This window comes from Myotis nattereri (assembly GCF_964212035.1).
Source record: "Myotis nattereri genome assembly, chromosome: 1".
NCBI classification, from domain to species: domain Eukaryota; kingdom Metazoa; phylum Chordata; class Mammalia; order Chiroptera; family Vespertilionidae; genus Myotis; species Myotis nattereri.
Window position 1 is genome coordinate 13,014,185 of NC_138075.1, and position 14,045 is coordinate 13,028,229.

A 14,045-nucleotide genomic window follows, 5' to 3' on the forward strand; every position below is an offset into this window, starting at 1 on the left:
AAAAGTGTAACTGGGGTCCCAGGAAAGCCGAAAGGAGGGCCAGGGCCCACAGGGTTCCCTGTTGCAGCCGGGTCCGGCAGAGCATCAGGTTAATTAAAGTCCATTAGTCCATTGTGTGGGTCCCAGATGGCTGTGAGCCACGGAGGCGCTGGGGAGCACACCCCCCGCAGCAGGAGAGCGAAGAGCCTGGCACATAAGACAGCCATGGGAGCTAAGAGGGCAAAAACCAAGAGCCAAGAGAGCAAACTTCCTTTGTTCAGAAGTTTAAGCATTCAGGTTTCCTGCCCTTGCAGTGACCACCCCTCTTCTGGCCAATGACCTGTTCCCAGGTGTGACTGACAGACAAGCAGCCTCCCACGTCACTCAGACCTTACTGGGCATGCCTCCAAACTGCCTTTGCCCAGTCCCTTCCCCCAGTGATCAGCAGGGAGCAGACTTGGGGAGTGTTAACCTGTAGCTTTCAGGCAAAGCTTTATAAATGGCGTGCCTATGTGACCTAGTCTTCCCTGTACCCATTTCCTGTGAAATCATCCCGCGGTCAGAAACTGGTTATTATTAGGGGTTATCAAAACAGGTTTCTGTTTCTCCCTCATTACTAATCCTGGAAACCCATTGCTAATGAGCATTACTGGGCTGCATGTTGCATCTGTAAGCCATAGGATGCAAGTTAGAGCTATCATACACGTCTTCTATCTACATGTTGCTCTTTCCTTGGCAAGGAGTACTGGCTAAGTTCCCAAAACATTGCCACAGGAAGGCAGACGGCCACCAGGCCCACAGGGCGAATTCCCACGATGCCAGTCCCTCCCACAGGGTTTCCCTTTGTTCCTCTTCACCAGGATCTCAAGGGCCTCAATCCCTCCGGTCTGGATTTAAACGCAGAACAGCTTCTGGGGTTGCCCACCCCTGGCAGTCAGACATCAGACAGGGCAAAGGATAAAGACGGTAACTGAACCAGTGGGCTTCTCTTAGCATGCCAACTTGACCGGTGCTTTTCAAACTTTAATGTGTGCACGAATCACCTGGGAATCTTGGTAAAACGCAGATCCTTAGGTCTGGGCTGGGACCTGGGATTCTGTGTTTCTAACAAGCTCCCACCTGATGCTCAGGCCACGGCTGGTCCCCAGTCTCCCCTTTGGGGCTCCAGGACCTCGACCTTCCCAGCCAGGGCATCTTCTGGATCCCACTGGCTGAGATGATTCATTATTACCAGCTTTGCCTGGGGGCGATCCAAGGCAAGCAAAATGTAATCAGGTGGTAAAGCCATGACCTTAGTGCCCAAACACTTGACAGAATGCGGGAGGAACAGTGACAAGGAAAGCACGAGAGAGACCGCAATTGACACCGAGGAGGAGGACTTAGCCAAGGTGGCTCCAGAAGCTAAAGAGGCTTAAAAAAGGACAGAGCAGCAGAGGATATTCTTTACTGAAGGCTTCCTCTCCACCGCTCCCCACCCCACAGAAAAAGAAAACCCCAAGAACTACGCACAAAAACAATTTCAGAAACAGAACAAAACTGAAATAGGGCTTTTCATTTCCTTTACTACCTTTCATTTTCATTATTCCATTCTCTTCACTGCCTTTCTTTACTGTCTTTCGGATTCTCTTGGAATCCAAAATGTTGGGGGGAAAGTACAGTTGGGAAGCGAGAATGAGCTCACACTGCCCGTGCCTCTGGGTGTGATTTATGCCTGCGGGGGGCCTTGGGGAACCTGCAGCTAACCGACCCCAGAAAGGCCATTGTGCCTCCAAACAAATGAGCGCGCTACGGGGGCAGATTAATGTAACAGGCGACGGCAATGAGACGCCCTCATTCCTAACGTCCAATGTTTTATAATCACAGGGCCTACATGAACGGAGTCATCCTGGGGAGGATGCATTAACTTCTGAGTGAAGCACTTGCCCCTAGCTCTTCTGGAGTCTTTCAAAGGTTCCCGTCCACCTACGGTTGCCGTTTGCACAAAAGGGATAAGTGGGCACAGGTGACCTCAGGTCTCCCCACACCACAGCGCATCAAGCTTAGGAGGGATCCTACCCCCAGGTTCCCAGGTCCACAGAGGACTCTGAGGTGCACAGTGACTTGTCCAAGTTCGACTCCCAGTTGCGGGAATGCTCTACCGGGCCGGGAACGGGGTGTCGTCTGTGCAAGAATCACAGCAGCTCCATACCGTTTGGATGGATGGCTTCCGCTTGGCCCCAAGCCAGCACTAATTTACAATTTGTGTTCTTCTTCAGAGAAAAAGGAAAAAAAAGCTACAGGGGGAACTTTTAGCCAAACGTATACCGCCTCCGCTGCTTATAGAAAACCACAGCTCCCTAAGAGGGGTGCAGAACCTGAGAATCCAGCTACGAATCCCAGTCCTGGGGACCAGGGTGTTGGGGGGGTTGGGGGGGGGAAAGCCAGGGACCAAACAGCAGGTCTCTGTGGCTGGCGAGGGGCTGACCTCTGGCACCTATGTGAAAGAGTGAGCCATCCCTGGAAGGACATTCTTTTAATCGTACCCGGTTATCAGAGGTAGAAGCAAACACTTGGGCTTGCCCAGCTGGGCAAGAATCTAAGAATTAAGGGAGAGGAATGGATTATCATATATGCAAGGTCTGTACCTTCCCATAATTGTCAGGGTGACCTTTTTTAAAAAAATTTTTTTTAAAAAGTTCCTCAATGTCATAAAAGGAAGAGAATGAAAGGAAGGCGAAGGGACTTGGGTCCTAAACGCCAGGGAAGTCATAGAGTTTGGATGCCTTAACCTCCACCAACAGAGATTTCTTGGGGGAGCAATTCTCCATCACAATGCAGAGAAATGTGGTTAGAAATGTCAGACCAGCTTGAGCAAAAACCAAGATCAGTAAGATCTGTGGGGAAAGTCGGAACACTATCCAACAGCTGGACCCTCTGTGTGGACTTGGCCAACCCCTGAAGCAGCACCATCTTCTTTTGTGTGTGCTAGTCCTCACCCGAGGATATTGTCTTCATTGCTTTTTCAGAGAGAGTGGAAGGGAGGGCGGGGGGGGGGGAGAGAGAAACATCAATGTGTGAGAGAGACACATCGACTGGTTGCCTCCTGCTTGTGCCCCAAAAGGGTGTGAGGAGCGAGCGAACCTGCAGAACCCACAACCCAGGTAACATGCCCTTGATCCGGGAATCAAATCCACGATCCTTCGGTGCGAGGGCTGAAACCCCAACTGTTGGGCCACACTGGCCAGGGTGGTGCCATCTTTGAAATGTTAATTCCAAGTCCTGGTCACCATTGTCCATTATCCTTCCAATGCATCCCCGGCATTATACCAGCTCTGAGGGCTCACTGATTCTGTACTCATCCCCAGCCAATCCCCTTTTCATGACTTGCCTTCCTGTTCTGGAAGGACTCCCAGTGAGACTCACAGGGAATCCCTTTGTGACCCCCCGTGACATTGTGGATGTCCTAGCTCCTTCTCCTTCAGCCCCACCAACACCCATTGCCTGCCATGGATGGGTCCAAACACGCTCTCCCAACTGTGTCCTATCCCTGTGCCCAGGCATACTGCTTGAGAAGGACACTGCACAAGGTCTTCAGACTCTCCTGGAATCTCAGTGCCCTATAATATAACTACCCTCTCCCTTCCATATCCTCCCCACAGCTCTTCTGAGCCTTCACCACTCTTACCAAACCCCATCCCATTCCCAACTTCCTGCCCTTTGAAGACATTCTTGCCTCCTCCTTCAACAAGGAAGAAAAAGCCCTCAAAAGGGTCAGGCACAGGTCCCCTCTGCCAATCAATGTATCCAAATCTGCATCCACCTTCACTCCAGCTCCTTCAGAGAACAGGATCTATTCTCAAGTTCAAGGCAATATCATCACCAGTGCGCTACATGTATCCTGTCTCCTTTCTTCCTGGCCCAGGACCCCTGTCCCTCTTAGATGCTTTCTCTCTCCCCTGAATTCTCAGCCTTGCTCATCAAGTTCTCCTTGCACAGCTGTAAAGTGTACCCCAGTGTGTGCCACACTTTCGGAGAAAGTAAGGTCTCCACTGCTCCTCCTTCCACCTTCTCATGCACCTGCCCCGTCTTCTCCGCCACGCTGGCCTAGGAAACTGACCATGCTTGCTTCCTTCGCTGCTTCCTTTAGCTCCCTGCACCAAACATCTCCCCCACTGCTAAAAAACAAACAAACAAACAAAAATGCCCTGGAAGAGGTTATAGGTCACCTAAGTAACAAACCCAGGCTCAATAGACACCTCTCAGACTTTGCATCCCTGCTCTCCCACTCTTTTCTCGAAAATGCCCTTCTTGCAGCCCTGGCCCTGGCTTCTGTGGTCCCGTTATAGGAGAAAACCATGCCCAATGTTTCCCTGTTGCTAGTGGGAGTGGAGTTTTTGGGGTACCGCTGGAATAAGCATTTCCGGAGGCCCCCCCTGGAGAGTGAGAAAGCTTTATTTCTGTGGAATTACACCCCTGGGTTTCCAAAGTCCCATTTCCCTCAGTCCAGTCATAGAAGAAGTGTAGCTGGGGTTTCAGGAGAGCTAGAAGCAAAGCCAGTGTCCAGTGTTTCCTTTCCATGTCAGGGACAGGCCCAGTACAGCATCCAGCTAGCTGCAGACCATTAGGTCATTGTCTGCGGGGGTCTGCATGGCTGTGGACCACGCCAGAGAATGCCAGGAAGCCAAGCATGAGCCATGAGCCAAGTGTGCCAAGAAGCACCAAGAGCACAAGAGAGAGAACTCCTTCAGTAACGGAGTAAAGTCTCCCACCTCTTTGCCTGCTTGCAGTGGCCACACCCATTCTGGCCAATGACCTCTGTTCCCAGGTGTGACAGACAGAACCGTTCCTGTCACCCCAACTTTACTGGGCATGCGTCCATCTTCCCTTTGTCCAGTCCCCTTCCCCCAGTGTTTGGCAGGGAACATGCCTATAGTGTCTGGCCTTCCCTTTGTCCTTTCCTATTATTAAAAATTAGCTAATTACAATGGTATCACCCCCCCCCCCCGTTTGTTTCTCTCCCCTACCCCTGATCCACTAACTTCTGTTGGTTTTGGTTTTTCCTTTCACATGCCCCAAAGTTCTATTCTTTTCACTCCACATGCTCAGGTAAGAGGGCTCTCACCCAGGCTCACGGTCTCATCTCATAGATGGAAGATCCATTGTACCCAAGTCCTTTTCTAACCACCTTCTGGTCCAAGTTTTATAAAGAACCCACACACTCCTTCTTTCCCACAACTTCCAAGTCGCAAAGAGGGAAAGGGACCCACTAGGTCTGGGTGGCTTCATATAAGAAAGAATCTCAGTAAGTTAGAAAAGTTGAAGACTCAGAAGAGAGGAGGAAGGTCGCCACAAAATCAGGAAAGAATGGGATTATTGAGGGCAAAGTCGAGGGCTTAGCTTTGGAAATAACAAAGCTAAGTTGTCTGAGAAAGACAACTTGGTATTTATTGAGTGTCTACCGGTTCCAACCAGTACTAAGCACTTGGCATATAATAGCTCACTTTATACTCACAATAATCTTATATGGGTTATATCATTCTTGTTTGACAGAAGAGGAAATACATGCCAGACAAGGTTAATTAATTTGCCCAAGGTCACAAAGCTGGTAAGTATCAAAGTTAAGACTCAAACCCAAACCAACACTCTCCAAAGTCATTGTCCCTAAGGCATGAGAGAAATAAAACAAGGATCCTGCAGAGAAATGACCATGTGCAGAGAAGGGAAATTGAGGAGTCTGACGAGCTTCTGAAAATGAATATGAAGAGAAACAAAAAGGAATATCACAAAATCTAATAAACTCAAAAGCTTAGTAGAATATTTCCCTATGTTTTCCCATCATCGAATTTCTTTCTCCATAAAATCCAATAATCATCGGGCTCAATATTGTTTCCCTTCCAACTGACATTCTAGAAAAATGTTAAATCTCTTTTGTGGTCTTTATTTTATTGAATTTTGAGTGTAAAATTAAGGGAATGGAGATTCATTGTGCCTCCACCTGATTTTTGACTCTCTTTCCTCTTCCACCCTCACCCTCTGCTTCCCCATCACCTGTGGTGATGAAGGAATTTTGTACACCCATATTGCTTTAGGTCTTGGCAGCCTGGGCACTCAGCGCTCACAATAGATACTCTCTGGGGAGCTTGGATCTATTTTCCTGAAGCTTAATCTTGTTCACTGCCTTTCACCCTCATTGCTGACATTTTAAACGAAAAATGTTTACCATACCTGTAATTTGATTGGCCTCTTAGGGACGGGTGGTCGGGGAGGATGGAGTAAGAAATCCATATATTTATTTTCTTGGCTTTTTATCTAAACTGACTTTGATTTTCTATCAGTCAAGAGAGTGATCCCTCCCTCTTCTTCTTAGCTTTGGAAATAGATTGTGAGGACCAGCAAGAACTGCATTGGATGGCTCGGGGCTGGTAGGTGTGTGTTATGTGATTAGCCATCGTGTATATGGCACTGTCTCTGAGGGAATGACCATTGGAAACCACTTCTCCTGCAAGGTTCCTTTCCCCCAGGGAATTAAAATCCAAGAAACCAGATACTCTTTTTAAATATTATGGTGAGAAAGGGAAAATGATTCTGACTGATAAAAAAATCATAGTGCCAGTCCAAAGACTTCAAATTGACTTCTAAATTTGGCTTCTGTCAGCTGTTCAAACAACACCTCTGCAGTGCAAGAGTAGTTCAAAACACGTTCATTTAAAGGACACTATGTTGATAGTCTGTTTTTCTCTTGGTCTAATAGATGCCTCCAATTAGACCTCAAGATTTTGGTGACATGCAGGGCAAGCACAGTGGTCCTTGTCTCACTCCAGGCCCTGTTCAGCCACAAGTTGCCTTAAAAAAACCCCCACAAAAAAACCACCTTTGTGCCAACTCCTCAAAATAGCTTTCCCTTCAAGCTTGCATTAGAGAACAGGCCACTTATTCCCCTGGAAAACCTTTAACCCCAAGTTATAAGGAAATTCATACTGAAGAATGGAGCAAACCCCATTAAAACAAGATGAGAGGGGGAAAACTGATTAAAGTTAGAGATAGTAGATCTTATCCTTGAGAGTCAAGGGGTCATGAGGCACACAGAGAAGCTGCTGTGCGTCTGATGGGGATGCAGGGGCGGAGAGGAACAGCCCAAAGGACAGTTTAACTGAATGGAACCTTGGTGAAGGCAAAGTGCCGCTGCAACCCCCGAACCTGGGGGGAGGGGCTTCGGAGGGGCTGCAGGCTTGGATTGCTCTCACATTCCTAGTGAACACCTCGCTCTTGTCCCATAGTCACCAGTCATTTTTTTTGGTTCATCTCCCACTTGAGAATAAGCCACTTCATGGATCTCAGTGCTCCAGCTGAACCTGGCAAAGAGTAGGAAGCCAATGAACATGGAAGGAAGGAAGGCAGGAAAGAAGGAAGGGAGGGAGGGAGGGAGGAAGGAAGGGAGAATATGACACTGGAAAACCTACATACAGACACAGATGAAACAAAAACTTAAAAGGAGCAGCAGGACTTGCCTCAAGCAGGCAGTTAAAGACCCAGAGACTTTGGTGGAATTTCTGAAAAGTTCAGTTGGCTCAGCTCAGTGAAGAAGAGATCCAAAATGCCCCAGCGACCAAGACAGAAAGGGAAAGGCTGAGGAAGGGAATAGAGAACAGTGTCCCCTAGTCTTTGTTCCCCCGAGAGCCAGGGCCAGAAGCTAATGTAGAGCCTGGCAACAGGTGTTCCCTAAAAGCACATGGGATGAATGTGAAGTTCATCTCCAAGGCCCTTTCCGGCTCTGACATTATGGGAATCTGCCTTTTAGGGTTTCCTGTGACAGGCAAATCCCTCTCTGACCCTATGCTTGGGTCTGGCAACAGAGATAGGACTGAGTTAGAGGACAGAGTCAGAAGCAAGAGCTTGGCCTTGAGAAGCAGCCTCACTGGTCTAGCACAGGAGGCTCCCTGTACTGCTAACCAGTGTTTTCTCCAAGAGGTCATGCTGCTGATGGATGACAGCAGACACTGTCCTGGGAGAAGAGCAAAGATTCAGAATCTGTGCCCTGATTTCCCACCCAGTGGGTGGTCTACACCGCAGAACCTGGTTCCACATTTCCCCCCACACGGGAGCCCTCCATAACCTGACTGTATAAAGAGGAGGGCTAGCCCCCCACTGAAGGCATATTTCCACGCTTCTTTCATTGTCTTCTTTTCTTACTAACGAAGGAGCTCAGCCTGGCTGACCTCACCTAATAATTTAGGGACTGTCCTGTACCTTTAGTAGAAGGTGCGAAGGCCATGGTGGGAGGAATTACTGATGAGTTTTTGTCTGCATTTATGAAAGGGCAGTCAAAGTGGAAGGGAAAGATGGGTGGGGGTAGAGGAGGGGGAGGGAAGGAAAGTAAGGAAGATTGGAGGGAGGTGGGGAGAGGAAGAAAAAGGGGAATGGGGGTGGGAAGCAGGTTGGTCATACATACAGACACAGATGAGGATTGACTAGGCTCAGCTGCCTCTTTCTCAAGTCCATAGCTTGAATTCATTCCTGAGAATGAAGACTCGCCAAGCTCTAAATACCTAGGCTCAGATCTCAGGGCTGCTGTTTTGTAGCTGTGTGAAGAAGCACCTTTCTTGGGCTGGTCAGATGGTCTATTGCTTCAGTTGGTTCTGGCTTCCCAGACAAAGTTTTAATTGGACCTCTAAGGCCTGGCCCTTGCCCACTAACCTACAGGGCACTCCCCTCCCCCCAGCCTGGAGGATAAAGTCCAAATTCCTCAACATGGTATTTGAGGCTACCAGTGGTGGGCCTGGCTCCCCCATGCCCCCATCTGGGTCTTTCCATTCTAACAGCGCCCCCACCCTCCCCCTGTGGCTCATAGCTCCTTGCACCCACCCCGCCCTGAGCCTCTGTGCCTTTGCTTGTTTCTTCTCTGCCAGGAAACCTTACCAAACCCCCCACGCCCTGGTCAACTGCTACTCAGGCCTCTTCCTAAAGCCTGCCATGCATGACCTCTGCCCACTCACCCCTCGCTGCTAGGTGGCAGAGGTGACCCCTACCCTGGGCATGCCTCTTTCATGGCACTGGCCACATTCTAAGACATGGATTGTTTTTGTGGGTTTCACAGCCCTCCTCCCCCCTCCCCACCCGTGCCACCGCACTGGAGAATAAGATCCTTTGGGCAGAAACTGACCTCCACCTTTGAGCACCATGCCCAGCACACAGTAGGCATTCAATAAATATTTGTTGGGTGAAGGGGGTACATGCATGAACAACCACCTTCTCCCTGCACTTGAAACCCAGATGCCCTTTAGAAGACTGAAAACTAAGTTTGAAGCCACTCTATTTGTTGCTCCCTCCCTGCAGCCTCTGGGTGGATCCTGGATCTGTCTTATTCCCCTTTGTCACTTTAATGGCATTCCAGCTCAGGTGCAGCCCCTCACCCAGCCCAGCAGCTGAAGAGGAGCATGATGAGTACTGGCGAGAGCGTCACTCGCAGGGGACTCTCCGGCTGATCTGAAAGAAACTTGAGGGGCAGGATCTCCGCGGGGCAGCTATGGGCAGGGCCGGGCCAGAGGAATATGGCTTTGTGGTTGTTGCTACAATTCTAAACCCCATGGGAATGGGCCATTTCCCCACATATGACAAATAAATGACTCCCAATGGAATGTTTGGGAGCAAACCATTCTGGACTCATGAAAGTACCCAGAATAGTGGTTATGGAAGCAGAAGCTGAGCCCACGGTGATGGGGGCGATGGGGGCGATGCAGGCGATTTGGGGCTCAGGCTACCAGGGAGAATCCAGGGGAACTTGCAGCTTGACAGCCGTGAAGGGAGAGATGACAATTATGGGGACCAGAGAAGGAAAAACACTTTTCATTGAAATTGTCCAGTCGTGAGTGGCAGGGAGGGTTTCCCTGTCCCACATGGACCCAGGAAATGGGGCCTCTTGGTACTTTGCCCAGCCCAGGGGGACGGTGGCAAGGGGGGGTATGTGTGTGTGTGTGGGGGGGGGGACAGGGGGCAGGGCCTATGCCTGGTAGTGCATGGGAAGCAATGTTGCTGTGTGCCACAGCCCTGTCTACAGAAGGGCGCGGGCCCTGTCTGAGTCTAAAGTCGGGCTGTTTCTGTACTGGGCCACTCACCTCCCCAGCGCCCTTTTCCCTGTATCTCAGCTAAGGCACCCACCAGTGCCGCTGCGAATGACCTTTTTAAGATGCAAATGGCACAGAATCCAAATGGCAGCGGAGACAGAGATGTTGGTTAACGTACCCACTCTTGGAACCCGTCGACTCCCCCAGTGACCATTTCCTTCTACCAGCAAATCTACGATAGGCGGCTGATGCCCTGAGAGAGGGGGAGCAGGAAGTGTCCCCCTAGATAGGAAACTCTCAGCACCTGTGGGGAAGTCCCTGCCACGGGGTCAGCCTGCTGTCAGCAACGGAGATTCCCGCCCAGTCTTTGCTTTCTCCCGGGGAATGTGAGATGGAGAAGGGCTGGGCCTCCTGGCTGGCTTGACAAGTCCGCTCCCCAGCCCAGGTTCAGCGGCCTGCTGCTCAAAAGCCAATCATCGAGAGACACAGGGGCTGGTGGCGGGAAAAAGCGGTTTATTCAAGAGCCGGCAGCTTGAGAGGACAGCAGACTCTCGTCATAAAGACCATCTTAACACCTGGACATGGGCAGGGGTTTTTCTTTGTAGGTAAAGGAAGAAACGGAAACAGAAGAGCAGGTTGAAGGGAGCCGGCTCCCTGCAAGGCGCCCGCACAGGCTGCTCAGATAACTGGCTGAAGGTCAGCAAACATCCCGGAGCCAGAATGTCTGAAGGTTGGCGTCTGCTTCTTTTGAAGCGAGTTCCTAGAATTCTTAACCTAACGGGCTGCTTATCTGCAGTCACGTGTCAGCTTGACTGGCCACCATTCACAGAGACAATGTTAAAAGCGCGGTAGTTGGTTACCGGTGCAGCCGCTGCAAAGAAGCTGCTGCTCTGTGTGCTGCTGCCTCCCTGCGAGCTCTCCGGGGAGGCCCACGTCGTGCCTTTTTCTCCTTGAACGCTCTCATTTCTGTCTCTGTGTGTGACGGACCACATGGTGCGTATAAGCCATGGCTGAGCCTCTGGGGAGACAGAGCTTTGGATAGGAATCCCCTGCCTCCCCCTGCCGCCTCTCGCTGGCTGCTAGTAAACAAACCCACCTTTTGCTGGCCACGTCTTGCTCTTAAACACACTATCCCCAGCGGGGAACCCCTTGGGGCCGGTGCCAATCTCGGGCCAGAAAGCAGAGACAGCGCGCAGGTTCGGGCCTGTCGGTAATATCACCGAAGGAGGTCAGACACTTCTCTACTTATCCAGACCTGTGTTAGGCCACCCAGGAGAGGTACACGTGCATCAAGGGAAAGACAAGGCGGGGTCTCCACCTCCCTCTTTACTCCTCTCTTTAGTAACCCCTCCCCCGCCCCACCATATCTCTGTCTGTGTGTCTTCCTGTTCCATAACCACAAACAACATTGTCCACCTCTCCCTCAACAGACGGGAGCACAACTTGACACGTTGCGGGGGCGAGGCACGTAATTTAGTGCTGGCGGACCCCTTCTGCCCTCACACTGCTTTGTGATGTATCACGTTGAAGCCAAGTAATTTCCAGTGTCTGGCCTCGAAGTCCCCCCCCCCCACCCCAAGACCCCCAGGTCAGAGTCGAGTGCCATTCGCACCCAATATCAGACACTGACGGATGACTCGTTTGGTCTTGAGCGTTTGGTCAGGCCCTTGAAGGAGCCAGTCCCATGAACCCTCCTCCCCCTCCTCCTCCTCCTCCTCCTCCTCCTCGGCCCCAGCCACATCTTCACCCCCTGGTGGGAGCCGTTGCTGAAATGGGGGGGGGGCGGTGCGAGGGGAGGGGAGAGCCGCCCAGAGGCAGCCCATGATTCCCCACACACTCAGCTCCTCAGCCCTTCAGCTCAGTTCCCTTCGGGTCCTTTTCATGGTCTCAGGCCACTTTCTCTTGACTGTTTCAGAGATCATTCCTTGGACACTTCTCACCTGTGGGGAGTGGGTGTGGGTATGGGGATGTGTGTGTGTGTGGCGGGTGCGGGGGGGGGGGGCATTGGGGGGTCGAGGCTGGCCGACCTTCCTCAAGTCCCTGGCTGCCTTTAGCTTCCTGAAACGCCTCTGTGCCTGGGACAGGGTGTGGTCATGTAAGACCCCTTCTCCTTCTCCTTCTCCTTCTCACTGCCCAGCACATTTGCTACACACACACACACACACACACACACACACACACACACACACACCCTCAGCCCCACACCGTCATACACAGCGTCGCCGGCCTTGTGCACAATTCAAGCTGCCTGGGAAGCAGAGCCGCCCAGATGCACTTTGCAGGCACAGCTCCCGGTCTGGCCCAGCTTTCTCGCTTCTTTTTCCCTTTTCCAGGAAGCATAGCTTCTTATGTCGCTTGGTTTCTGGATGACATTTCTGCCTGTCTCCTGTGTCTTTTCTCTTTACTGGTTTTCATTATTCTGTGGGCGTCACCTAAGGATTCAGACTTTGAAGAAAAGAGAAAGTTGAGCTATTTCTGCTTTCCACACGGTCCCATCCTTCTCTTGCCTGAGTTGGGGAGGGGACTGCTTGCACAGGGGACGGACTAGGGGAAAGGAAAAAGGGAGAGAAATGAAGGAAAGAAGAAGAAACATTTTTTACGGCACAGGAATCATGCAGACTCTTTCATCACATGCAGTCAACTTTTTGTTGACTGTTCTGTCTTCTAGAAGGTGCCCCGAGGCCTGGGGAGGAGAAGGAGAGAAGAGAGGAGGCGGCGGTGGGAGGCTTCCCCATTCCTCTCCTTGATGCACAAGGGCCTATGCTCTGAGATAAGTCCTTCCTCATGTTGGCCAGAAACCGGTCTTGGATCCCAGATCCCACAGTGCGGAGCCAGTGACAGGGGACAGCAAAGGGTGTGTGTGTGTGTGTGTGTACGCACGCACAGAATAGGAGGGTAGGCAGGCCATGGTGGCCATGGAGTCTGGTTCTGTGACCTGGTTTGCCACGGGGCTGGCTGGACCCCTCTAGCCCTACAGGGAACCCCTGGTTCTTCCCTCATCTCCCCTCCTCTTGTCCTGAGGGAAGAGGCTTAGCCCTACCTTCCCACCTGTCAGCCTAGGGCGTTCCTTGCCTCTAGTGACAGGAACCCGCCTTCCCCACGCCTCCTCAGAAAGAGATTATCCAATTCAAGGCAATGCATGGATACAAAGTGTTTCTAGATCACGAATCTTCCAGAAATCAGGGAGCATACTCATCTCCCATTCCTGCCTAAGACATGAGACAATATAGGTTCGAGCCAAGAAGCATTTAGAATGGTGGGGGGGGGGGGGGGGGGGGAGGAGGGGAGTTCAGGGGTGCAAGAAATGGTGCAACTCTTTAGTTTCTGTAAATCAACATAACTGTCGTTTCAAGCCCCCTTCTACAAGGAATGTGGGAAATTGGGCTTCAGTTGATGGTTTGGTCTGGGGTCCTGGGGCCCCGTTCCAGCCCGCAGTGCCCCTCTGGCAGGGCTGACCCACCTTGCAATCTCTTCACTCCAGGAGCTATACACAGCTCCCCTCACCCGCCACCCGCACCCCCAGCTCTGTGTGTGGGGCTTCAGACTTCTCTGTGCTCTGCCCTCAACCCAAGGAAATCTCCTTTGACCCGGGGAAGCCTCCTTCCAGTCCATGCGCTCCTGTGGGCCTGGCTTTGGGGAAACAAAGGCCGGGTTACAATTTCTGTTGTAATTGGTGACTGTTAGGGTTTCTCTTTTAAGCTTGGCTTAGAATTGCAGCTTATTGTAGTCATTTTAAAGCATTCCTCCCTTATCAGAAAGTATCTTAAAACAGAGTCATCCCAGGCGAGGATTTGTTTGTGGTATCCTCAGAACAGTCCTAGACAGTGTTGTGCTGAATTATGCTTTGGAGCCATTCACGTTCTTCTGCTCCCCGTATTCTTTTAAGATGTCGCCTCTTACAGGAAGTCTGCTTTGACTGCCAAGGTGCACTCCAATCCTCATGCTTTCTGAATGCATAGGATTCATGTGATAATTCCTTGTGCTTTTGTACCGAATCCCATAAAGTCCTGTTATTGTTCTTCCTCC